At 41.5% G+C, this 25553-nt stretch overlaps 1 protein-coding gene across 4 annotated transcripts in view; it reads right to left on the bottom strand.

Annotated features, from left to right (window-relative positions):
* FARP1 (FERM, ARH/RhoGEF and pleckstrin domain protein 1) overlaps nucleotides 1-25553 on the bottom strand; it is a 291100-nt gene that overhangs the window by 249914 nt on the left and 15633 nt on the right. The gene's annotated exons all lie outside the window — the stretch shown is intronic.

The raw sequence follows: 25553 nt of genomic DNA on the forward strand, positions 1-25553 counted from the left end.
ATTATTACCATTCCAACATTATCTTATTTCTATTAAACTTTTTAATTGTGATTAATAATCTTGATCAATTCTGATAATCAAGTATAACTAATTAGCAATTTAAAGAAGATATAGGTAAATGGCGAGTTAACCCTATTACTTGTAAGAAGGAACCAATATGGTAGCCATGACAGTCTTCTTTAAATGAATATGTAAATTTCCTGCAATACAAAAATCCATGGAGAATACTTATAGAGCATGACAAAGCAATAGAAAAATCCATCCAGAAAATAGGCAGGCAGTGAAACTAAAGAATATATTAATTTTATGTAGTTTCAGAATTTCAAATGCACTGCTAAGGGACAATTGTCAAAATGGATCATTATAAATAAAAGGCCTTGGGAAAGGAAGCAATGATCACTAGAAGCTAAGATGGCTTCATTAAGAACAAATCAGGCCACAATCACCTGCTTTCTGTCTTTGACAGATTTCTGCTCTGGGAGATTGGGAGATTGTCAGAGCCGTAGGATAGCTGGATTTCAGCTACGCATTTGGAAGAAACATTCATAACATGATTGTGCAATAGACGGAAATAAAGGCTGGGTGACAGTACAGCCAAGTGAGTTTCAAGTGAATAATGTGCCCCAAAAGTTCTGAATAATTAGAGAACATCTCCCTAGACTCTGAGTCCCAGAAAAAGGCCCCATCCTTGTAACTTACCAGTTATCTTTTATTGATTGCTTCAATGAAGGTTTTAATGGCATGCAAATCATATTTATGGATGACAAAGCACTAACACAGAGAAATGCCAGGAGGAAATTCGTAAGAATGTACTAAACATCCCACATTACATCTCTTCATAGTGTATGATACCAACACTCTGACGGGTTGCTCTAAATACAGAAGTCAGCTGGCTGCTTCTACTTGAGCACACTTCTATGAGGGGAAATGAACAACCGTGAGGAAAGCCTGCTTTTCTGGTGACTCCACAACCATAATTATCAGAAGACAAGGGTTAGTTAGCAGTGTGGCATCTGACTTGTGAAAGATTGCTGAGCCCTGATTGATCAATCGGTGTGTCTCTCTATCCATCTATGTACAACTTGTTGCTTAGGTCAGGGACTGGAGAAACAGACAGCTCATAAAATCTATTTTACTTGATAAAATATCCACTGAAGATGAGAGAGACAAGAGTCCTTTCTTATTACTTATATGGGTGAAATTCTGTGGCTTCCACAATATTCCAAATATTTACTCCCGTATTGATGAATATTTGGAACCCCAAAAGCATTTTCCACTGTTACATGGTGGAAGGGTTCTCAAGGCAGCCCTAGAAAGCCCACAGTGAAGCTTACCAACAGTATGAACAAGATCTAACTACTAGTTATAGTTTCGTTTCTACTGAAAAGTATATTCTGTAGCCCAAGTCAATGTCCCCAATTCTCACTTCACCTGTTTCAGAGACTCCTAAGGTTGCTCCCTTAGGGAGCACTAAGGGTAGAGTAGTGAGGGGAACCAGGCAAGGAAGAGTCTTAGATGTCAAGAATCCCAGCAGGTTCTCAGGGGTTAGCAGGGTCAGGGGTTCTGCAGGTCAAAGTTCTTAGAAGCAGGAAGAACCCGGAGCACTGTGGGGAACCCAGCAGTGCAGCAGTATCAAAGGTTACCAGGACAGCTGGGGCAGGACTGGGAGTTCCCATAATGCCTCCAGCAGTGTGGGGCGGGAGAGTGAGGTCCTGGCCAGGCTGTGTGTGTCAAGTTTCCACTCTTAGGGAGAGTTGGGGCACGGGTGGGTGACAGGGCCAGGCGCTGGTCCAGAGGAGGTGGTAGGAAGCCAGTGTTTATACATTTAGAGCATTTGTAATTGGCATTCTAGAGTCAAGGACTACCTATATAAAAGTTTGTTTTTAATGAAAAAAAAAAAGAAACCAAATGCTAAAGACTGAATTTTGTCCCCCCTAAATTCATAAGTTAAAGCCCTAACCCCCAATGTGACTGTATTTGGACATGGGGCTTTTAGGAAGTAATTAAGGCTGAACGAGGTCATAAGGGGGAGAGGCCCAAATCCGAGAGGATCAGCGGCCTTGTAAGAAGAGGAAGAGAGAGAGATCTTCCCTCTGAGGAGAGATCTCGGAGGATACCCACCGAGATATACCCACCGAGATACCCTCCTCACATACCCACCGAGGAAAGACCACGTGAGGACAGAGTGAGAAGGTGGCCATCTACAAGCGAGGAGGAGAGCCCTCACCAGGAACCAAACGTGCCAGCACCTTGATCTTGGACTTCCCAGCTTCCAGAACTCTGAGAAATACATTTCTACTGTTTGAGTCATCCAGCCTGTGGTATGTTGTTATGGCAGCCAGACTAGGACACTAGAGTTTATAGATCTACTTGAAATGTCATATTACATTTGTTATCTGTCAGTTACCTGGCTGAGAAGGAAATGGACTCTGCAAATTTCCTATCAATCAACCCTGATTTTGCTTCTAATAAGTCTGGAAGAGAGAAAAAGGTATAAAATACACATATACAGAGTTAAAGATTTGAGGTAGGATCTTCTTTGAACACTGATTTATAATGAAAGTATCTCTAGAAAGAATAGCCTAAGAGAAAGAACATTTTTCAGAGTTTTACCATTTATTAAGATGATATTGAGGTACAACAGAGGGAGAGAATCCATTTTTTTAAAGTTTTTTAAAAGTAATTGTTCATATATGAATGCAAAAGAACCTTGCAGAAAGGAGACCATTGTAAAATATTTTTAAGAGAAAATAACAAAGGAATGGAGATTGCTTAAATCCCACTACCAATGGGAGACATTGGAGGCATTGAGGCATTGCTAAGCAACAATTCTCCAGCAGATCAGCTCAAAAAGAGAAAAGCTAATAAAAAGGCTATTATAGACAGAGTCAAGAAAACCAAAGGGGCAGGGGCAAGAGAGAATGCCACAGTGGTAACAGGCAAAAGACAGAAGATGGGGGCAAATCTCCGTCACTAAATATAGACAGTTCTAGTAAAGGAAATACAGCATAATATGAAGATGGAGAACTTACATAAGCAAGAAAAAAATTAATGAAGCTTTTCAACAAGAATCACCCAAAAGGTTTCTGTTTACAGATATCACACATCTCAGCTTTTGTTCCTGAAACTGTGATAATACACTAGGTACATTTGAAATATTTTCTAGGGAACTGAAAATAAAATTTCAAAATATATGCATTACATTAGGCCTCAAACTAGTTTTTAAATTAGAAATTCAACTATGCCCGACTTGAGAAGTCCTTGTAATATGCATGGCAATAATAAATAAATATTCTTTCTGTTGAATATGTATTTAATTTTAATATTACATTTGGTTGGTTAGGGAATTTCTACTCCTGTGATTTACATAATCTGGCTAACTAATTTATCATTTATTCAAATCCGTCTCTGTACTGCTCATTATAATACCCGGTGTCTTAACAGAATCTTTAATTATTCTCACATGATCCAAAGCAGTTACTGTCTACTTGTGACAACGATCAAAGTGTGGCACAAAGATGAACAGGTATCCTCTGTGAACCTGGCCCAAAGCAGCCAATGGGAATCTGGTGGGACACTGAGTATTTACTTAAGAATGTATCAAAATTAAAGGCCTTTAATATAATTTAAATGTTTTTCTTGTACTATTTCATGATTACAAAAAAACTACTCATTTCTGACCATCCCAACCTTAAGAAGCCTGCTTTGGCTGCCCGATCTACTTAAAACCCGTCAGAGGGCATGAGTTCATGCACTTGACCATCCTGTCACCTAAATCTTACTCCCAATTAACAAGTACATCTCCACCAGCCAGCACCCATCAGGCTACCCAGCCCTCGTCACTGGCTGGGAACATAATGGTAAGTGGCCCTGCATCTCGCAACAGGTAGAGGAAGAAGTGCTCTCTCTACCACCTGTGGACAGGGGTGCTGGGAAGCTGATGAAGTCTGACACCTGCAGGGCTGGCAAGCCTCCATGTGCCGTATCAGTTTGCAGCCAACCTTGAGTTTCAACGGTGGAAACATCTTGGTGCGAGAGGCCGATGCTTTTCCCCACCACACAGGAGGTTGACATCATTTAAAGAATTAGTCCAGGCCCACTTGGCGTATGTTGGATACCCAGGATGAGCACCCTGTTAACTACTCGGGGACTCATCTCTAGGAAGGGGCGTCCTTCAAAGAGCATTAACTGTGGCAGCTCAGGCTTCACTGTCCTCAGCCACAGTGAGGACAACATCAGGCCCTCAAGTAAACTTGAGCAGTTCAGGGAGTAGTCAAGGCATGAGGGCATTACTATAAACCTTTACGATATCTTACCCTCACCTTTGTATCGTGAAACTTCATTCATTCAACAAATATTTATTGGGCTTCTTTCTTACAGGAACTGTTCCAGATGTTTAGGATAGAGCCGTGAACAAAATTGAGTCTCTGCCCTCATGGGTCCTGCAGAAACGTGAAAGACGGTCAGCCTCCCTAGAGGCATCCACACCCACGAGGACGACCAACGGCCATGGTCAAGTTGGTAACTCTGCCAACTCATGTTCACTAGATGGAACACTGCACCCACCGGGAGGAACTCAGCTTGCAGAATATTTGCTCTCCCAGCTTGAAATAGCACATTTAAACACTTTTCACCTCAGGATTTTTATTTCATTTTTCTCAAGTCACAACTAATTGTCTTAATGATTTAATTGACTCCCTAAACAATGATCGACATATATATGTCATATTTAATAGAATGATGTAACTACAGGTAAAAAGGTGATAGACAAAATTGAACAAAACTCTGGTCACGGACATACATCAACAAGAGGAAAATGGGAATAAGAGAACTAACTTTCCGTTTCCGCCTCACACCTCTCCACCAGATTATTTCAACAGCCAAATGGCTTTGGCAAATATGATCTCCAGCTCCACATGGTAATCCATCCGAATGCCCAGATTAAAATGTTTTCAACCCAACTACAATTGTGTTATTCTCCTACTAAAAAGCCGTTCATAGCTCTCTATTACCTGCAAAATTGAATAAATTATTTAGCCTGACATTCAAGGCCCCTTAAAGTGACCCAAACTTACCTTTCCAGAATTTTCTCTCCCTCTCCTCAGTATACACAGCCCCCTTTCCTTACTTTTGCCTGGATCATCCTTCTCCAAATCTCCACTTGGCAACATTTTGCTCCTTTATCAAAGATTATCTCAAATGCCACATGCTCCATGAAATTTTTCCTATTCTTCTCCATTTGAGTGCTCAAAGCATATTGTATTTCTCTTCTGGCACATGTCATATTACGCTTTACCTTATGACAACATCTTTACATTTAATTGGGCTATCACATCACACTTTAGACATTCAAATATATGATATGTTCAAAGAACACCATCACAAAAGATAAAGCTCATAGAAAGACATGCTATCTGCATGGGAAAGGATACAATCAATAAGAATGCAATCATTTTGGAAAGTTATATTAATTTCCAGGTCAAAAAATGATTAATGAGCTGTGAAAAATGGTATAGCGATATCTCAAAATTTTAAACACAGAATTACCATATGATCCAGCAATTCCACTCTGGGTATATACCCAAAAGAAGTAAAAGCAGGGATTTGAACAGAAAGTTGTACACCTGTGTTCATAGCAGCGTTATTCACAATAGCCAAAAAAGTGGAAGCAACCCAAGTGTCCACCAACAGATGATTGGATAGACAAAGTGTGGTATATACATGCAATGGAATATTATTCAGCCTTAAAAAAGAAGGAAATTCTACCACATACTACAGCATGGATGAACCTTGAAGACATTATGCTAAGTGAAATAAGCCAGACACAAAGGGACAAATATTATATGATTCTTCTTATATGAAGTACCTAGAAGAGGCAAATTCACAGAGACATAAAGTAGAATGATGGTTGCCAGGGGCTGAGGGAGGGATAATGGGGAGTTATTGTTCAATGGGTGCAGAGTTTAGGTTGGGGAAAATGAAAGAATTCTGGAAATGGATGGCAGTGATGGTTGTACAACAACGTGAATGTAGTTACTGTCACTGAACTCTAAACTTAAAAATGGTTAAAATAATAAATTTTATGTCGTGTATATTTTACCACCACAACAAAAGAAGATGAATGAATAAATGTCAGAGAATCAAAGTCATCTGGGATTTATTAAAAAGGTCCTGAAGGAACGTATGCCGCTTTCCAGGAATGGCGTCCACCAAGAAAGGTACCGTCCTATTCCAAATGGCCAGAAATCCTTTAATAAAGAGCACAGTACTTGACTATTTCCCCAGGTCTTCTATTGGTATTCTGATCATACGGAAACTTAAACAGAAAAGCAAGCTCACCCCAGAATAAAGTTCTGAACCAACCTGATTAACCCCAACACCTGAATGCTTGACTTTCTTTACTGTACTTGTCCTGTCAAGAGTTCTTTCCAGTGGTTTGCGGGAGCCAGTTTGTTTATCGGCTCGTGAGAACCATTGTTAAATTTTCGGGAATTTTTACCAGCCAGTTGTTAAATAAAGACATTATTAAAAACTAAAACATATAAAGTTACACTTATTATATTAAAAGCAAAGGTAATAAATATTCAGATGTCATCACTTCCTGATTATTTTCCTACATTTTTACTATAATCTATACTCAAGGTTACTTTTGCCTATTGTGCCTGTATAGTGACAATTTTATAGAGCACTGTGCTACTGCACACCCCATTCTAACTCTGTGTTCAATGATGCCACATTGGTAGCCTGAATCTGCCAGGGTGGGAATATTTACACCACAGAAATCAGTGAATGCCATGAACCAGAGGGTTGTTTTTGTTTTTGTTTTTCAAGAGAGCTGGTTGTTAAACCAGTTCTTCCCCATTCAAAGTACCTCAATAAAATTATGTACCTTAAAAACTAGTCATAAGCCTAGAGATGACCAACTATTAGTACTAGCTAAAAACAAAAGAATGAATTTTACTCCAATCCACAAAAGCTAAGTAGGTAGAGGAACTGAAACAATCTTTTAGAAAGGGGAATTTCTCACCCATTCTTAGAGATTATTACTGAGATACTCTACAGGACACAGAGCCTGTTACCACTATCCACAATCACTACAGGCAAGAGTAGAATGGATTTCAGAAATCTGGGAAATCACATTTTGGTGTTTTTCCTTCCAATATTTTTCAACACAGTCATACTTTTTTAAAAAGCAAAAACAGGATCACACTACACATACTGTTTTATAAACTGCTTTTAAATTTTAATACAGTGGTAATAATTTTCCAATCATCAAATAACCTCCCACACCCTTATTACAGCATGTAACTATAAAATGACCTGTTAAAATACCCGTTAAAACTGAAGGACGATTATTCTCCAGGTAAAAGAAATAACACAACTGGTAAAAAGACAGTGGATGCAATGAATATGACAGGATGTTTCACAATACTCCCCACCCCAGCCTTCCGACCCTCATCATATCCCACACATCAGTTTTCTTAGCAAATAGCTCAGCCTCATTCAAATATGAGTAATCATAGAGTAGGAACAGAGGCAATAGGCAGATAAGAATATGCATTGTAAAAATAACCAACAGGAGTGGCTACGTAATGAAAATGCAGAGCCCGTTGTTCAAAATTTATTAAGAATTTCCAGACAGTGATAGCAGAGCAGTAATCTAAGCACGGGGCCCTGTGTGAATGCTCAGGTCACGTGCCGTGAAGCTGGCCATGAAAATCAGCAAAAGTAACAGACGAAGAGTTCAGAAAAAATGGTTCTCTGTTGTCTCAAAAATATTAAAGATTAAATGGTCTCTCTAAAAGAAGAGGCTCAGTGACTAGATACGAAGTTTCCATGAACTGATGATCATTAATCTAAGAGATTTTAAATGGACTGAGCTGAAGAAATGGATTAGAAAAAGATTACAGAATGGTAGCCACACAACTGCAACAATAAAACATAGAGAACGCACCTGAACAAAGAGACATAGGGAGCAAAATTGAGGAAATTACTCAAAATTAAATAGAAAGAAACAGAGATACATAAATGATTACAGGAACAGATGCTAGATTTGCAAGACAAAGGAGATAGACCATAGCAACGATAGTTCTTGAAAAGTGAATACTATTCAAAACAGGTGCAAAAATATTAAAAGATCTAATAGAGGAAAACTTTCTGATACAAAGACAGACTTGAATCTACAGATATTATGGTACACAAAGTCCCAGGAAAGTGACATAAAACAACCAATGCCCAGACAATGCTGGCAAAGCTCTAAACTCCAAAAAAGAATGAAAGAATCCTATGGGCACGTCCAATGGAAAAAGCTAGTCATGTGGAAGAGAGAAAAACATTAACCTGGCCTGAGCCTTCTCCTCCAGAAATATCCAATGCTAAAAAAGAATGGAGAGCAATGTCTGAAATTCCAAGAGCAAGAAAGTGTGACCCAAGAACTTGATACTCAGCCAAACTGTCCTTCAAAAATAAAGACAAGAAAAGCCATTCTCAAGCAGTTAAGAACTCATGGAACACAGTACCCACGAGGACTGCAATTTGACAACGACATCCAGCCAGCCTAGATGAATCAAAATTTTTAAAAACTCAGGAATGGCAAAACCACAGTAAAAAGACTGGTGATAAGTAGTGAATCCATCAAAAAAAGGACTACTAAAAGAACTATGGGAATTGTAGTATTAGAGCAGAATATAAATGTTACCATCCTTTCCACTGTAAAATTCATAATTAATACAAATTTGGAACTGGGAGGAAGAGAAGTGGCATCAGGTCAGAGTTAATTTTTTTACTTTTCAATAGAGAAGTCAGTACGTCTCCATTTAAAACAAGTCGTTTATAAGAAATTATTCCACATGCAACATTTTTATCATCTTTTCTCATAAATCTAGTTTCTAAAAGATACCTCATCTCTCTTGTGGCAAAGAAGTCAACAATTTTTTCAATCTGGCTTCAATTTCATTTTCTTTGCTTTAATTAAAGTCAATTTTATTTTATACCTTTAAGTAAAATAACATGTATGATAAAATCCTATATACTCTTCTCCCTTTGCCTGTGACAAGTTCTAGATAGAATTCACAAAATGTTAACATTATTTCTAAATGGTGAAATTTGGAGTAAGTTTTTTTTTTTTACTTCTTCTTTGTACTTTTTTGTATTGTTTGACTTGTTTTTGTAATAAGAATGTATGATTTGAGCCAGCCCTGATGGCCTAGCGGTTAAAATTCAGCGCACTCTGCTTTGGCAGCCCAGGTTCTGTTCCTGGGCACGGAACCACATCACTCGTCTGTCAGTAGCCGGGCTGTGGTGGCAGCTCACAAAGAAGAACCAGAAGAACTTAAAACTATACACAACTATGTACCAGGGCTTTGGGGGTAGGGGAGGAAGGAAAAAAAGGAGGAAGATAGGCAACAGATGTTAGCCTAGGGCAAATCTCCCACTGGAACAAAAAAAAAGAATGTATCATTTCCCCTGCACAAGTCACTTTTTAACAACGAAGAAAATCTTATTACCACCTAAAAAACTAATTTTATTGGTGTTGCTCTTCTCCATTCCTACCAGTCAGGCAAAAATCTAAATTTAAGTCTATTTTCTTCTTATTATTCCTATTATCTCCATTTTATAGACGATGAAATTAAAACTCAGAGTAGTTAAGTAACCTGCTCAAGGTCAGCCAGCCAGGATGCGACCTTAGGCAGCCAGGCTTCACAGCACGAGAGCTGACAGAATTACTGGAGTCAATTTGGTTCACTTCATTTTTTTTTCCACTCAGTTGGCAGGTCTGTGCCCATAGTGGCAGGAAGAAGTGTGATCTGCAATGAAATGGGGACACTCACTCATGTCTGGTGGATGCGGAAACTGGCACAACTCTTTCAGAAAGCAAGCTGGAAAGACGTAGTCAAGAGTTTTAAAAATGCTAATCTATTTTAACACGGTATTTCTATTTTCAGGAATCTCACCTAAGAAAATAATGACAAAGACAGGAAAAAGTATATAAATAAAGATATTAAAATGGAGGATTATTTATACTAACAAAAAGTTAGCAACACAATTTCTAACAACAGAGGATTGGTACAGTAAAGCAGAGTAGAATCATATGCTTGATCATACGCAGGCATTAAAATGCACATTATGAAGGAACACCAAGTGTCCCGGGAACATTCTCATCAAGTGAAGAGAGCCCACTAGCACTCCGAGTGAAACGCAGCAGGCTGCACTCAGGCATTCATCTCCATTCCCTCTCCAATACCCACTTTAATGATAATAATTAAATTAAAAGGCAGGGTCCCAACAAAAGGAGTCAGAAGAAAGAGACAGTAGAAAACAAGAATGTCAAAAATATTTTAGGAGAAAGAAAGTGCATTGACGACTGTTAATTGACTTAGCAGAAAGTTGAACCCTAAGTCTGCAGAGGGAGATGACAAGAAGGAGCACACCAATTCCAAGACAAAATTCTGGAAAGCTCAGGAAGTGCAGGCATCAGATACCCCTGAAAACAGAGGGTGGCGATCACAGCGGGCCCAGCTGAGATCTGGAAAATCTCCCACCCCCTGCGGCCTGGCAGAAGCAGAACATTTCCCCTCTGTGGAGACTGAACCCCGGGGGTCCCCAATAAAAAAGATGAGTTCCAGCCCAATTACACAAAGGAGAGGCCCACCAGTGTACAAGCCCTATCAACACACATCGATTCCAATCAGCTTTTGTTTCAGTGCCTCCCTGTTACGTGCAAACAGCCAGAGATAACCAGATATTTTAGGGAAGCTTCCAACACGAAAGATGGGAACAAATCAAACAGTCGAAGGAAAGAAAAATCTAGAATTACTACCTTAAGAAAGAATTGACAATGATCAATAGTTCTTTACACTGTAAGCTCATTCATCTTATTTGCTCCAATAGAGGATGCTTTGATTAGGTGTCCAGGATAGTAACCCCCACAGCCTCTCCCTCATCCCACAGCGGCAGTGTTTGGGGCGACTCTGCGAGTGAGTTACCTCTCATCTCTTAGTAGTAAGTAGATAGAGAAAACCTAAATCATACCACTTGACGGTATACATCTGCTGAATGAATAAGAATTGTAACCAATCTAAATTATATAAACAAATTATTTCAAAACTTGTGAAGATAAACATGAGAAAAACAAGAGTTAAAATATTTGAATATGATTACCTCTAGGCATTAGGAATTAGTGGAATGATTCTGTTGGAAGCCTTATCGGAATGTGTTGGAAATGAAGGTTAGGTGAGGGAGTTGAGCAGCAAATGAAGATTTTTTCAAGAAATCCATCTGAGAGTGAGGAAATAGGTCAATAGAGGGAACGGTTTGGGAAATTCTTCAGTTCGTTTTTGTTTTTTAAGATGGGAAAGACTTAAGTTTGTGTATAGACTAGGAGAAGAGACCAGTTGAAGGAGATTAAAGAGATATCAGAGCTCCAGCAATCCCAGTTCTGGGTATATTTCCATTTCTCACTTCACACGGCAACTTATTCCTCTCCCAAGACAAACACAAAATACCCACACTGAGTTCCTTACGAGGAATTATGTCATGTGTTAGGTAGATTTTCATAGGAACGTATCTCGTATCTCAACTTTGGCTGTGAATTCCTTGAAGACAGAAACCATGGCTTATACTTCCTGTTTTTGAATGGCCAACAGAATAGGTGCCTCAACAAAGACTGATTGGTTAGGGCAAAGTTAACTAAACTAAGCTGCCCAGCAGTCTGTGACCCAAACACCTGTGACAGAGAGAGCTTCAGCAAATCCTTCAACCTGGCTTTAACCTTGAACCACACCCATCCATCCCCATTGGCCCAGGTTCCATCAGAGGCAGGGTAGTGGTCAAGAGCACAGACCCAGTAGCCAGCCTGGGTTCAAATCATGGCTCTACTGATTACCAGCTGTGTGAGTTTGACCTCTCTGTGCCTGAGTTCCTCATACATAACAGTATCTACCTCACAGTGTTGTTTTGAGAAAACAAATTAATATATGTAAGGTGCTTATAACCATGACTGACATAGAGCGAGTGCTCTAAAAGTGTTGGTTATTATCATTCAAGGAGGAAAAAGGGCAACTAGACAGGAGAGGAGGCAGAGAGTTCAAGTGCCCCATGAAAGGGAGTCATTTCACAGAGCTTTCTCTAAGAACTGTCTTTGCCAAAGCTAACAATACGATGCTCCTGTACAATGACTCACTCGGCCCTCCCCCCAAATTCCTCACTTTCTGTCAGCTCCGTCAAAGGGCTATTTTATTCACTTTCAGGCCTTCCAAAAACATTTGGAATCTGCACAAAAGAAGAAATATGAAACTTTCGGGTGGCGATAAGCAGAAATTCTAAGCTTCTGCTCCAGGGTTTTCCTTGCAGCTCTGGCTAGCGTTTCTGTCAGAACACTCCCCGTGTGCTGTAGAACTTCTGGGGGCGGGGGCAAGACGCAGCCACACCCCGTGAACTCTGTCAAGGGCTCCACGTCATCAACCTTTGAGAACATTCCAAAGACGCACTAAAAAGATCTTTAGTCTCACTTTAAAATAATAGAGTAAGTCTCATTATTGATCACTTGCAAAACGAAAGCAGAAAGGCAATCATTGCAAAGCGTTGCTAAATTTGAAGACTTGGTTTACCAGTGTCCAGCTGGTAAACAAAAGTTGTTAATATTGTGGTCAATTTCCTTCCAGCCTTTCCTCTGTGGACTTTTTTTTCGTAAGGAAGATTCGCCCTGAGCTAACATCTGTGCCAATGTTCCTCTATTTTTGTCTGTGGGTCACTGCCACAGCATGGCCACTGACGAGTGGTGTAGGTCCACGCCCAGGAACTGAACCAGGGCCACCAAGGCAGAGCTCGCCGAACTTAACCACTAGGCTACAGGGCTGGCCCCTCCTCTGTGTATTTTTAATACATGAAATAAACATTCTGGAGTTGGCAAGAAGCCAGCCAGGACTCCAGCGGAATCCACATACCCACCAGCAGTTGAGTCCATCACCATGACACCAAGATCCCAGCAGTGGTGGATCTTTGGTTTTTGCTTAAATAACTACGAATAGGGATGTGAACCCTCCCCTGCCAGCGCCATCTTACACAGCAAACTGGGGGGAACGGAACAGAGCAGCATGGCGACAGCTGGCCTTCAGCTGGGACTGTGGTCACCCATACTTTATTCTCTCTGATCGGGGTCCCTTTCACTAGCCTCCCAGCACTCCACACTCCAACCCCAAACCCCTGGTCACAAGTGCACATCTGCCAGGCTGCAGTTAAAAAGCAACAGCTAACTCTATTTCATTCTCACTCATTAAAGGCACATGCAGGGGCCGGCCCCGTGGCTTGGTGGTTGGGTGAGCGCGCTCCACTGCTGGCGACCCGGGTTCGGATCCCGGGCTCGCACCGACGCGCTGCTTCTCCGGCCATGCTGAGGCCGCGTCCCACACACAGCAACTAGAAGGATGTGCAGCTATGACATACAACTATCTACTGGGGCTTTGGGGGAAAAAAATAAATAAATAAAATCTTTAAAAAAAAAAAAAAAAAAAAAAAGGCACATGCAATGAATGGTCACTAAGGCCTTCTGATCAGCCTGAGACTGTGTGTTATCACATCCAGGTGAGAAAGATCTGGCTAAGCCAAATAGCACGTTGATGCTTTCATTAAATGCAGGAACTTAATGAGGTGGCCCCCACCCAATCCCACATCCCGGCCCCCATGACTATGGGATTCTGGTTATAGGCTTTCCGAAATCCTGAAAATACCTCACAGGCCTGCATTCCAGTGTTGCAAACCCCTTGGGATTCCACAGACTCCAAGTTGAGAGGCAAAAACCTAGAGTAAATGAAAATCAAAACCTGAAGAAATTTTACCCGGGTTGAGTGATATCCTGAAATATACAAAATTCCTTGTAAGGAATGTTCATAAGTACACCTGAAACTTAAGTGAACCATGGAACAATTTGCCATTGACTTTTTATTTATACCAACTGCTCATAAAAATTCCTCTCCTGCTTTGCAAGGACAGAACTCTCAAGAACAAATGACCTAGTTGAACATGAGATTTCCTGGCTTACAGCTACGTAGAAGAGTAAATGCAATGAAATGATGCTGAATTTGAAAGGGGCTGGATGCCAAACTGATTGAGTGAATTGGGTTTGCTTTTTTGGACGTGCATATACAACACTCGAGTAAAAACCGTGAGAATGACAGACATCCTTAACTACTTTATTTATGAAGCAAGCAGAATGCATATTTTCCCACTTATCTACCACACATTTTTCAAAATGTGATTATGCAGCACTATGAATGCATCTTTTTGGCACAATTTGCCGGCCTGCCTTTGCTATTGGGTTGCTGCCAGTGCAATACAATAGAGTGGATCTGTTGTCTCTCACTCCAGCTTTCAGAAATGCACCAAATTATCCCATACTCTCACTGGGCTCCAAACCCCCCACCCTATCTGATTTTGCACAGATGTTCAAGGAAAAAGAACTTTTTTTCCTTAAATGAAAGTCAAGGGCCTGGCAAAATACTGTACAAAGAAATGCAAAAGTCAGCGTGGTGCTGAAAAGCTGGCTTTTAGCTCACTTCCTTCTCTCTCCAGCTTCTCCACTTCCAAAAAAATAAACATGGAAACTATCACACTTGCCCAAGGTCTAACAAAAAGCAGAAAGTGGGCAGGTTACGAGCTCACAGGTCATTTTCCTCTGTTCCTTCATGCTGAACTTTAAGGAGCTGTTGGTTTCGTGGGTGAGTATTTTAAGGGTGCTTTTGCTAGAGGCAGCCCTATGATTCTTGTTCTTTTGGCTACAACCCCTGGGGAGGTGAGGTCATGGGGAAATTCCGAGGGGTCACATAACTCAGTGGCACTGGTAAAGTAGCCGGTCTGAGACCAGTCCCTTCCCCCCTGCCAACCCCCATGACACCCTATTTTCAGAGCGTGTTTATCCTGCCAGTTTCTCCCTCCTTTCCATCACTTCCTCCCCTGGGCCACCAAGAACTCCCTCAGCAGCCAAAATTAACTCAGTAGCCTGGTGTCTGCTGGATTCCTACTCAGAAATGTCTCATTCACGGCTAATCAGAACTAGAATCCTCACGCTCTTTCCCACCCACCCAACAGAACAGCACCAGGCAGAAGCAGCACAACAGGATCCCCTCAGCCCCGAGTTGTCAGTGACATCTTCTCTTTGTTCCATCCAGAAGACAAGTGCTAAACCGATGTGAGGCTGGCGAGCACCCACAGAGAGAGTGAAAACATCTGTGGTCTAGAGATTTAAAAAAAGAAACCTCTCAGTCAGACTGTATTTGATTTTCTGTGTGATAGAAAAATGAGATAGAAAACTGGGAACGAGTGCGTGTGCAGATACACGCAGGGGCACAGGTGTGTTTGAACGGCAAACCTCGCATATAACAAATCATACACGTTCTCTTAGACTAATCCGTAAATATGGGACTGAAGCTGCACCCTTAGGAAAAAAAATATGTGTAGCTTTTTTTAACAGTTTAGGTCTGGTGGGATTACTGCTTCTACAGTAAATATTTTGATTATTTTATACTGCACCATCAGCAAAATAAAACGAACTTTCGGTTGAACATGGCAGATAAACCACATGCCTGCATTCCCTCTCCCACCAAAAATCCTACAAAATGCCAGTAAACATGTCTTTTTAAAAGTACAAAAATGTATGACAGCAGAGAGAAGACATTCAACTGACTCTCGGATGATGGAAAGCAGAGAGAAGTAACTGATGATTTTGTACCCTAAGCGATGCTCTCAAGGGTTCCAACAAATGGGCCAGTTCCCACCCAGAGCCCCTGGGAGGCTCCCCCTGAAGGGAAGGGTGAGGGGCAGGATGGGACAGAAGATGCAGGTCAGATACAAGGAGGAGGGACCTTGGAGCCCCAGGTCCCTCCCCCATCTGCCCCAACCACCAACTGAGAGGTTTATTATCCAAAGACATTGAACCAGGGAGATCAGAAACTCACATAACAGGCACAGTGAGAAAGAATGATGTGATTCAGGGCTGAAAACACAGCAAGAGATGGTGGGAATAAAGGAAAAGTCTACTTACTACCCCATGGGACCCAGAGTCCCCTTTCTCCACCCCGCTTCCTGAATACATGTAGCTTATCCCAGGCTTATCCCAGGCAGGGCGGGTGGAATCATTCTCCGGAGAATCTGAACGAACACACACAGTGACCTTTGAGGGTTTCCTCCAACAAAAAGACCAGTTGCTGCTTCATCACTTGAAAGAAGATTCAACAATGGACAGGCCTGTCCACATGCACAGGGATTCAGGTCTGTGTTTTTGTACTTTACTCTTAGCACTTGCTCTTAATAGACAGCCAAGGATCAGCAAACACGTAAGAAAAGCCTGCGAAACGGAAGTCAGGACCAAAACACAGAGGAGGATAAAAGCTTGCTGAAAACATGCAGATGTTACAGGGAGCAGAGGAAAAATTTTAAAATCTAGAATTAATAACCCCAGAGAGAATTCACGTCTCAAAATATAGGGAGAGATGCTATGAAAAAAGGCCAACAGCCCTTGGAAATTAACAATATGGATAACAGAAATTTTTGTGTTTCTATCGTTAATTGAAAGGTTAATTTGAGGAAATTTCATAGAAAGTAGAGCAAAAAAAAAATAAATGAAAATTTAAAAAGATTAAAAGTAGGGAATCTTCTAAAAGATGTAATACTCAAATAATAGGAATTACAGAGAGAATTAAAAGAAATTATTTTTTAAAATTCAAGAAATGTCCCAGACTGATAGACAAGGGTCATTAGATTAAAAATAAAAAACAAATGCCCAGCATAAACAATTTCAAAAGGACCCATTGAGATATATGCCAAAAATTGTAAAACTTGAAAATATGAGAAATTTTTTTTTCTTTATGGAGGGAAGGATTCGCCCTAAGCTGACATTTGTTGCCAATCTTCCTCTTTGTTTTTTTCTCCCCAAAGCCCCAGTGCGTGATTGTGTATCCTTGTTGTAAGTCCTTCTAGTTCTTCTACATGAGCAGCCACCACAGCATGGCTACTGACAGACTGGTGGTCTGGTTCCACCACTGGGAAACGAACCCCAGGCCACCGAAGCAGTGAGAGCACCAAACTTTAACCACTAGGCCATCAGGGCTGGCTCTAAAACATGAGAAATTAAGTGAAGATTTTAAAATGTTCCAGAGAGAATGAGAAAAAAAATAAATCACATTTATTTATAGGATGCTCGAAGACAGTGGAGCAAAGTCTTCAAAATTTCAAGAATAATATTTTCAATTTTCAATTCCATATGTAGTAAAATTATTAAGAAAATCTAAGTACACGTTAAAGACACTTGTACATGCAAAGATTCAAAAGAAATGCAGCTCCCTTGCACCTTTCTGAGAAAGCCACTGGAATATGTGTTCTATCAAAACAATGGAGTAAACCATGAAATTAGAAGATATGGCATCTGGAAAAGAGTGGGTCCAAGAAAATAGAAGAGTGCAGGAAAATCCCTGAATAGTGGTTGCGTACCAAGCCTAGAATATAACCCATGCAGACAGGAATTGAGGATGGGGGTGTTGCAGATGGTGGTACGCTAGGAGATGGGGGAACTGAATGGTTATACGGTGTGTTTTAGAATTTGGTAAAAATTAGTTGAAAGAAAATTGACAGGTCTCTTGAAGTTATTTGGGAAAAATTAGCAATGGGTACACAGAAAATCAAGCAAATTTTTTCTTTCTTTTTGCTGAGGAAGATTTGCTCTGAGCTAACATCTGTTGTAAATCTTCCTCTATTTTGTATGTGGGTCGCTGCCACAGCACGGCCACTGACCAGTGGTGTAGGTCCACACCTGGGAACTGAACCTGGGCCACCAAAGCGGAGTGCGCTGAATTTAACCTCTAGGCCGCCAGGGCTGGCCCCAAGCAAATTTTAAAGAAGTGAATTATCTCCAGGAAAAACAAAGTTTTTGAAGAAAGCAATCACAGGACAGTATCTGGCTCAGCAGTGAACACTGCAAGCAGTGACGATAACATACACACCAACTACTGAGTTAACCGAACACTGTACTACAACCATGTCAAGAGGGGGACAAGAGGAGAAACACAGGTGAGGTAGGGGTTCAGAGAGCTAAGCCACTGTCCCCAGCTTCAGGAAGCACAGGCGACCTGGAAGTTTTAACTGCTTCTTAAACAGCCTTTCAACCCATCATCCTGTTTTCAGATCTTCCACCCAGCCCACAACGTCTCTCTACACCCTGAAGGAGGGGCTCCACCAAAATGAGGGATAAAGTGTGGAAACAGAAAGACATAGGCTCCGGGAAAAGATTTCAGGAAGAGAAGCAAGGAGGACTCCCCGGGTAACATGGGAGAGACCCCTGATGCCGACCAGGCCAGAGGTCCTACATCAGGTGACAGAGGCAAAGGGATGCCCAGGGTAACCATGGGGGAGGTGGCAGGATGCTGACCAGGCCAGAGAAAAACTCAGCCCAGACTAGAGCAGCTCAGAAGCCTTCCAGACAAATCTCCTCGAGGATAAAACAGAATGTCTGAGCATCTGATGAATTGGAATGTACTTCAAGGGATTTAGGCAAGAGGTGAGAGTTTTGGAATGAATTAGATAAGTACATGGAAAATGAAGCAAAGGAAAAGCTAGATAATTATTAACTTCAGGGAAAGCGAAATTGGACAAAAAAGAAAAATAGCCATGGTATAAACATGAGCCCCATGGCTAAGAGAGTGGCTCAGTTGCCAAGAGTCACAGCAGAGTCTATGACAATAGCATGACGTCAAATGCTAATCTATTGGGAGTTTGTTTTTTATTCCTGCATAGATGCATGTCATTACCACTGATTATTATTAGAAAAAAATTAAGTTAGATCCCACATTAATCTTTGAACTAACATAAGGTTTTTATTTTTTGATTTTTATTTCATTTTTTTTTTTGAGGAAGATTGGCCCTGAGCTAACATCTGTTGCCAATCTTCCTCCTTTTTATCCTTTTTTCTCCCCAAAGCCCCAGTAGATAGCTGCATGTCATAGTTGTACATCCTTCTAGTTGCTCTGCGTGGGACGCCACCTCCACATGGCTTGATGAGCGGTGCGTAAGTCCGTGCCCAGGATCTGAACCGGCGAACCCAGGGCCACTAAAGTGGAATGCACGAACTCAACCACTATGCCACCAGGCCGGCCCCCCATAATTTTTTTACAATAAACCATAAAGTTCTAGAAAAAAATGTGAGATTTTATAAAATGCTCCCAGACTGAGGAAGATCTCTCTAAATATGACCTAGATTCCAGACACCATAAAGGAAAAGACGGAAAAAGTACAAAGCCAAAAAGCAAACTACAAAGGAGGACAAAGCATTTAAAATACATTTGACAAAGGACTAATTTTCTCCATATGCAAAGGAACTCCTACAAATCAATAAGAAAAATATTTGCAACTCAACAGAAAAACGGGCAAAGGACAAGAACAGGTAGCGGATAGATCGCCGAGAAAATCTAAATGGCTTGTCAACATTTGAAAATGTATCCATCCTCAACTAATAATAACAAAAGTACAAAATGACCATTAAGAACAATGGGCATTTGACCGGTCAGATCAGGGAAGGTGAAAACATTTGACCTCGTGGCAGTTCCTCGCTGTAATAGGCCATTAAGCACCGTGACGAGGAGGGGACTCTGACCCAGACGGCCTGGGTTCAAATCCCAGCTCGTGGGATTTACTGGACGCGGCCCCTGGACAGGTCACATCATCTCTATTGCTTCAACTTCCTCATCTGTGAACCGGTGATAACGACAGTACCTCTAAGGCTTCCTCTGAGGATCAAATCAGTTAATATTTGTAAAGCATGTGCACTAGGGCCGGCCCCCGTGGCATAGCAGTTAAGTGCGCGCGCTCCGCTGCTAGCGGCCCGGGGTTCAATCCCGGGCGCGCACCGACGCACCGCTTCTCCAGCCATGCTGAGGCCGCGTCCCACATACAGCAACTAGAAGGATGTGCAGCTATGACATACAACTATCTGCTGGGGCTTAGAGGGAAAAAATAAATAAATAAAATTAAAAAAATAATAATAATAATAAAGCATGTGCACTAGTTCCTAGCACAAAGCACTATGTAAGAGTCAGCAAACCAAACGAACAAATGGGTATAAACTCTTGGAGAGCAACATGACAATATCTATCTATAGGAAAAACAAAGAGACCCTTTGACCAGAGATCCCACTTCTAGAATTTGTGTTTCAGATATACTCACCAAGAGACATGAAGGATCTTCATTGCAGCATTGTTTATAAAATAGCAAAATATTTCAAACAACCTATATGTCTATCACTAGGGACAACTTTACAGATAATTGAAGGTACCCCTAGAAAATGGAATCTTATGCGCCAATAGAAAGAATGAGGCAGATCTGTACGTACTAACATAGAACAATCTTCAAGGTGCATTAAGTAAAGAGAAGATCAACGCATTATACAGTATACCCTACCATTTGTGTTAAATGTCTATGCATAAAATATTTCTGGAACGATATTTTTTTAAATGAGGGGAGATTATCATAAAAGGTCCTACCAGGTTTGTATTAAAGGGTAAGAATCATGAATGATTCTTTCCAAAGTGTTAGAAAAGTCTCTTCTCTTACAGAGTAAACTTCCCCCATGTAACTTTATTTTCACTATTTGCTTAACAAACCTTGTTCCCACGGCATTGTGTTAAAACAAACTTCAGCCTGACACAGTTCAAACAGCCGTGAACTCCAAATTAGTGGGGTTGAAAACCGAGGCATGTGGGTCCATGTGCAGAGTAGCTGCTCACAACACCTATTAATACTGCAATAGTCACCATGTGTCTTAAAACACTGACGCTGCTTCTCAAAAAATGTTTCATTTCCTTTAATATCAGCGTAATATGCCAAATTACAGGACAATTTAAAATTTTTAAAAGATAAATAACAACAAAAAATAGACTCAAACAAAAGTAGATTTTTAAATCAAACTAAACTTCATAGTATTTTAAGGATGACTTGATAGGATTAAAGGAAGAATCATGTTAACTTCGGACAAACCTAACAGCTGAGCCTCTTGGCCTGCCACATGGGCTCTATCCCAAAGAGACAGACACTTCCATCTCACACAAGATACACACTAATGACATAGGAGGAAGCTAAAACAACAGCCATGAAGAACGCTATCTAATTCTTAAAACAATTAAGACTATGAGCTTATTTCATATTAAACAAAAATTGAAGCTTTCTAAAAGATTAACAACGCCTCCAGCGGCTTCACAGCAGTAGGTAAAAATGCACGTAAAGTGAAGGCCCCAGATGTGTCGTTCTGTTGTGTAACCAAGTACAAATCAAAAGAGTCAAGAGATTCAATTAAGAAGAATCAAGAGACTTCAGCATAAACCCACCAAGAGCACCCCAGCCTTTCCGGCTCTTTCAGTCTCAAATTAAAATGTCCTTTTCAACATTCTCAAAACAAGAGTCCCTGAAATGCTGCCTGGTTGGTGTCAGGTAAAGAATCCAGATGTTCAGCCAACCTGCGTGTGGCTAAAACAAATGGCCCTCCCTCCCTTGCAACTGACCGGGGTAGCCGGCAAATCAACAAATACCAATGGAGGCAAAATACACACATGCCAATTTCCTGGTCCTTTCTTTCCCTCCTGTCCCACACAATCTTCAATGCCATTAGGTACACTGTTCACTAAAAGTAAGACTATTTACTGGAGTTGGTGCCAACAGCATTACTCAGAGAGTCAAGCAAGCCAGTAATTTACTCAGAATTCAGCTAAAGAGGGGTAATCAGAAGTATTAGAAAAGGCCATGCTGGGTTTACTTTATAGGCCACTAACGTAGGGTATCATGGCTCCCAAATAAAGTTTTTATTTTCCCTCTAACTGGGTATTTGTTTTTAAGATCTTGAAGCTTCTCACTTGAAGACACCTCAGCCAGTCAGAGAACATTGTTAAAGAAGCTCTTAACTTCACGGGAGGCTAACCAGGCATGCACAGAGAGAGGCTGGAATGAGGTCCAGAAGCTAAGGAATGGTACTGTAACGTAGATAAACAGAGTCTGAGGACGTGGGTGATGAATAAATTTAGATTTGCCATCAACTTCTGACTATAAATGCAAGGCTTTTACAGACCATGGGGGCCAAACAGCTGGTGAGAAGGTCAGCTCAGGTTTGGGGGGTTCAAGACAATTTTATCAAGAAGCCCCAAAAGGGGGTCTCATTCTCCTTCATTCAAGAAAGATTTAATGACTGCTGACAACGGGTCGTGGCCTGTGCTAGGCAGTAGTTACACGGAAGTGAACAAAATAAGCCAGCGTCTACAGGGACACAGGGAGACGTGCTTTTCCCAGCACACATCACTGAGAAGGCAGCATGCTCCCAGCTCTCACCCACCCCCTCCCGTGGAAATCCTGCACCACTCTGCAACCCCCAAGCTGGCAAGCAGGCCTGCCCCACAGGAGCATTAACTGCCAGAAGCATCCATCAGCTAGGTGTTTCCTTTAACACTTAAGACTGTTCTGGAAACACTCCTGCTACAGTTCTATTTTCTAAGTCATGTGGAAGGCTGAACACTTTTAATAGAAAGTAGATGCCAAACCCCTTCCTCCAAACGCCATTGAGGAAAAAAATCCAGTGATAAAAGAGGCAGGAGCATGGAGTCTTCATAGCCCTTCAGTCCTCCTAAGCACGTTCTGGGAAATCTCCTCATGATAAATATCCAGAGGGCAAGTCATCTGGGGACCACTCCCCTCGGCCGCATTCCTCTGAGGAAATGTCAACAGGAAATGACCTCACGAGACCTTTGACCTTAATCACATTAATTTAAGGATTACTAAAGCAAGATTAAGGGGGGGAGAAATTCACAAAACATATGTACAATATATTATAAATCTGGAAAAAATTAAACGTTGAAAAAAACCAAAAATTAAGGAAAATGCCGGCTGTTGATAATGGAGGAGGTTGGGGGGGCCGGGAGTGTATGGGAACCCTCTGCACCTTCCACTCCATTTTGCTGTGAACCTAAAACTGCTCTAAAAAATAGTCTTTTTAATTAAGGAAAGAAAACTAGGTAAGGCTAATATGAAGAAGAAAGCAATGTGTGTGTGTGTGTGTGTGTGTGTGTGTGGGTGGGTGGGTGGGTGTTTTGCCAGACTACTTTTCTTCACTTTTCAAAGTTTCTACGACTCTATTATTTTTGCAATTAAAAATAATAGAGTTTTTTATGTTTGCAAACATAAAAAAGAAACAGTTATTTTTAAATATTTTATTAAAAAAAAGAACTCAGTGAAACACAGCCAATTCCCACGTGAAATGCATTTGGCTAGGCTGGTGATCTATTTGGGACCCCCAGGCCACCCCAGCCACTCTGCAAACATGCGGGAGAGATGCACCCACCATCCCCCTGGCCCAGGCTGGCCCCCGCCCAGCCCGCCGCAGCCTGTGTTGCCCGGGCTTTGTCATCAGGCCTACACACCTACCTGCCGAGGACTGGCTTCTGCATTCAGGGAGAGCCTCATTTCACAGATCCTTTATTATGTGGCTTCAACTTATAAAACAGAAACTCTTTCCCATCCCTGCCTCCCCCCAGAGCACTAGCAAGCTACAAACCCCCTGGCTTCCTGGCCACCACGACTCTAACAGGCTTTCACCAGACCTGGGCTTCAGTTTCTCAAAGCTGACCTGCTCTAAGTCCCCTACGGTACCAACAACTGTGTCTATCAGAGGCAGAGCAGCATCTTCAAAGGTGAAGCCAAGATATGGCTTTAAGACTGTGATTCATCCCTCAAAATGCCTTGAAGGAAAAAAGAAATAGTATTACAATACTGAAAAGGATGATGAAATCCCCTGGTGGCTGATTAGACTGTCATCATTCTGACTCCAGAACTGCTCGCTACTCGGGACTGGGGTGAGGCCAGTGAGGCACAGCCTGGGGTGCTAAATTTAAGGGGGCATCACAACACTCTGTAACTAAGACCATTTTAATGAATATTTTTAAAAATCAAAAGTAATTTTAAAAAATTCACGATGAACAAAACAATTTTAAATAAAGACAGGATCTGACCCTGAACTGCAGGATCCGTCTCACCTCGCCCTAGCTCGGTGTGCTCAGTTACAGCTGTATTAGAAGATCCCAGGGCTGGCCCCGTGGCTTAGCGGTTAAGTGCGTGTGCTCCGCTACTGGCAGCCCGGGTTCGGATCCCGGGCGCGCACTCACGCACCGCTTCTCTGGCCATGCTGAGGCCGCGTCCCACATACAGCAACTAGAAGGACGAGCAACTATGACATACAGCTATCTACTGGGGCTTTGGGGAAGAAAAAAAAAAGGAGGATTGGCAATATATGTTAGCTCAGAGCCGGTCTTCCTCAGCAAAAAGAGGAGGATTAACATGGATGTTAGCTCAGGGCTGATCTCCCTCACAAAAAAAAAAAAAAAAAAGGAAGATCCCAAACTGAGCCACAAAGAAGAGTGTGGACTTTAGGAAACCTGATTTCACTTATTAGCTGTGTGACCTTGCACACGTTACCCAATAATCTAAGTCTCGGTTTCCTCTTCTGTAAAATGGAGATAATACTTCCTCAATGAATAAATGACCAAATAAAAATATATGCGAAGTGCCCAGCACACTGTCTCTCATAATATCTAATATGTAACGGGCAGTCCACACAGCATCACACCAGGATCCTAATTCCAAGGAGAGGCCAGAAGGTGATTCCCACATGCTATGTGCCCTTCTAGCTCACGCAGTAGACTTTCAAGCAATTTCAGGGGAAGGCTTTTGAGGGGTCATTGGCTTTTCCCTAACATCACCCTGAAGACAGACTTTTCTTACTGTTTCTTCAGTCTTAGTAACTGAGGACCATTCCTAGCACTGAATTATGCTGGAGGAAGGGAGCGAGTGGGGAATGAAGAATGTGGACAATGTCCCCCCTGGTAGCTCCTCAAGATGAACAGGCAAGTGATGCCCACACAGCATGGCATAGCTAGAAGACAAAACAACCTTTGCCATTCTCAGAATTTTCCTTCCTACAGCAAAGCATGGCCATTTTTTAAATAAAAGGAATCAGGCCACCAAGAGGTTTCTTATCCCCTGCAGTCCTTGCTAATTTACCTACGAGCTTGGGAGAAGCAACTCTCGCCCACCGGCTCTGAGCCTTACCACCAACTGTGGATCCGATAACGCTGACTCTGGAATTTATTTATATGACCTTGGAATTACTATTCTCATATGGTACCTAGAGTCTGAGTTCATGTTTATGAATTATTCTACCTCCAAAACAAAAGCACCCCACTGATCTGGACCACAGACCTCAGGCAACCTTGAACTTCCAAACCAGGAATAATGAAACACTTTTCGGTAATCATCTCCCCTGGAAGACTACCTCTCACTAAGTGTCATGAGCGTCTACATTCCTTTGTTATGTGCCTCGGAAACACTAGGAAGAAGAAAATGACCTTCTTTTCTTCTAGTCGATGGTTTCACTAATACAGCAGGGAAAGATGTGCGATGCTCCAAGTGCGTCTCACGTGACTGTTTACATATGTGGGCAGGCTTGGCTTAATCTGTAGAAAAAAACCTTAAAATTTAAA

This window comes from Ceratotherium simum, chromosome 10, assembly GCF_057802395.1.
Source record: "Ceratotherium simum simum isolate JZ-2026a chromosome 10, ASM5780239v1, whole genome shotgun sequence".
Classification (NCBI taxonomy): domain Eukaryota; kingdom Metazoa; phylum Chordata; class Mammalia; order Perissodactyla; family Rhinocerotidae; genus Ceratotherium; species Ceratotherium simum.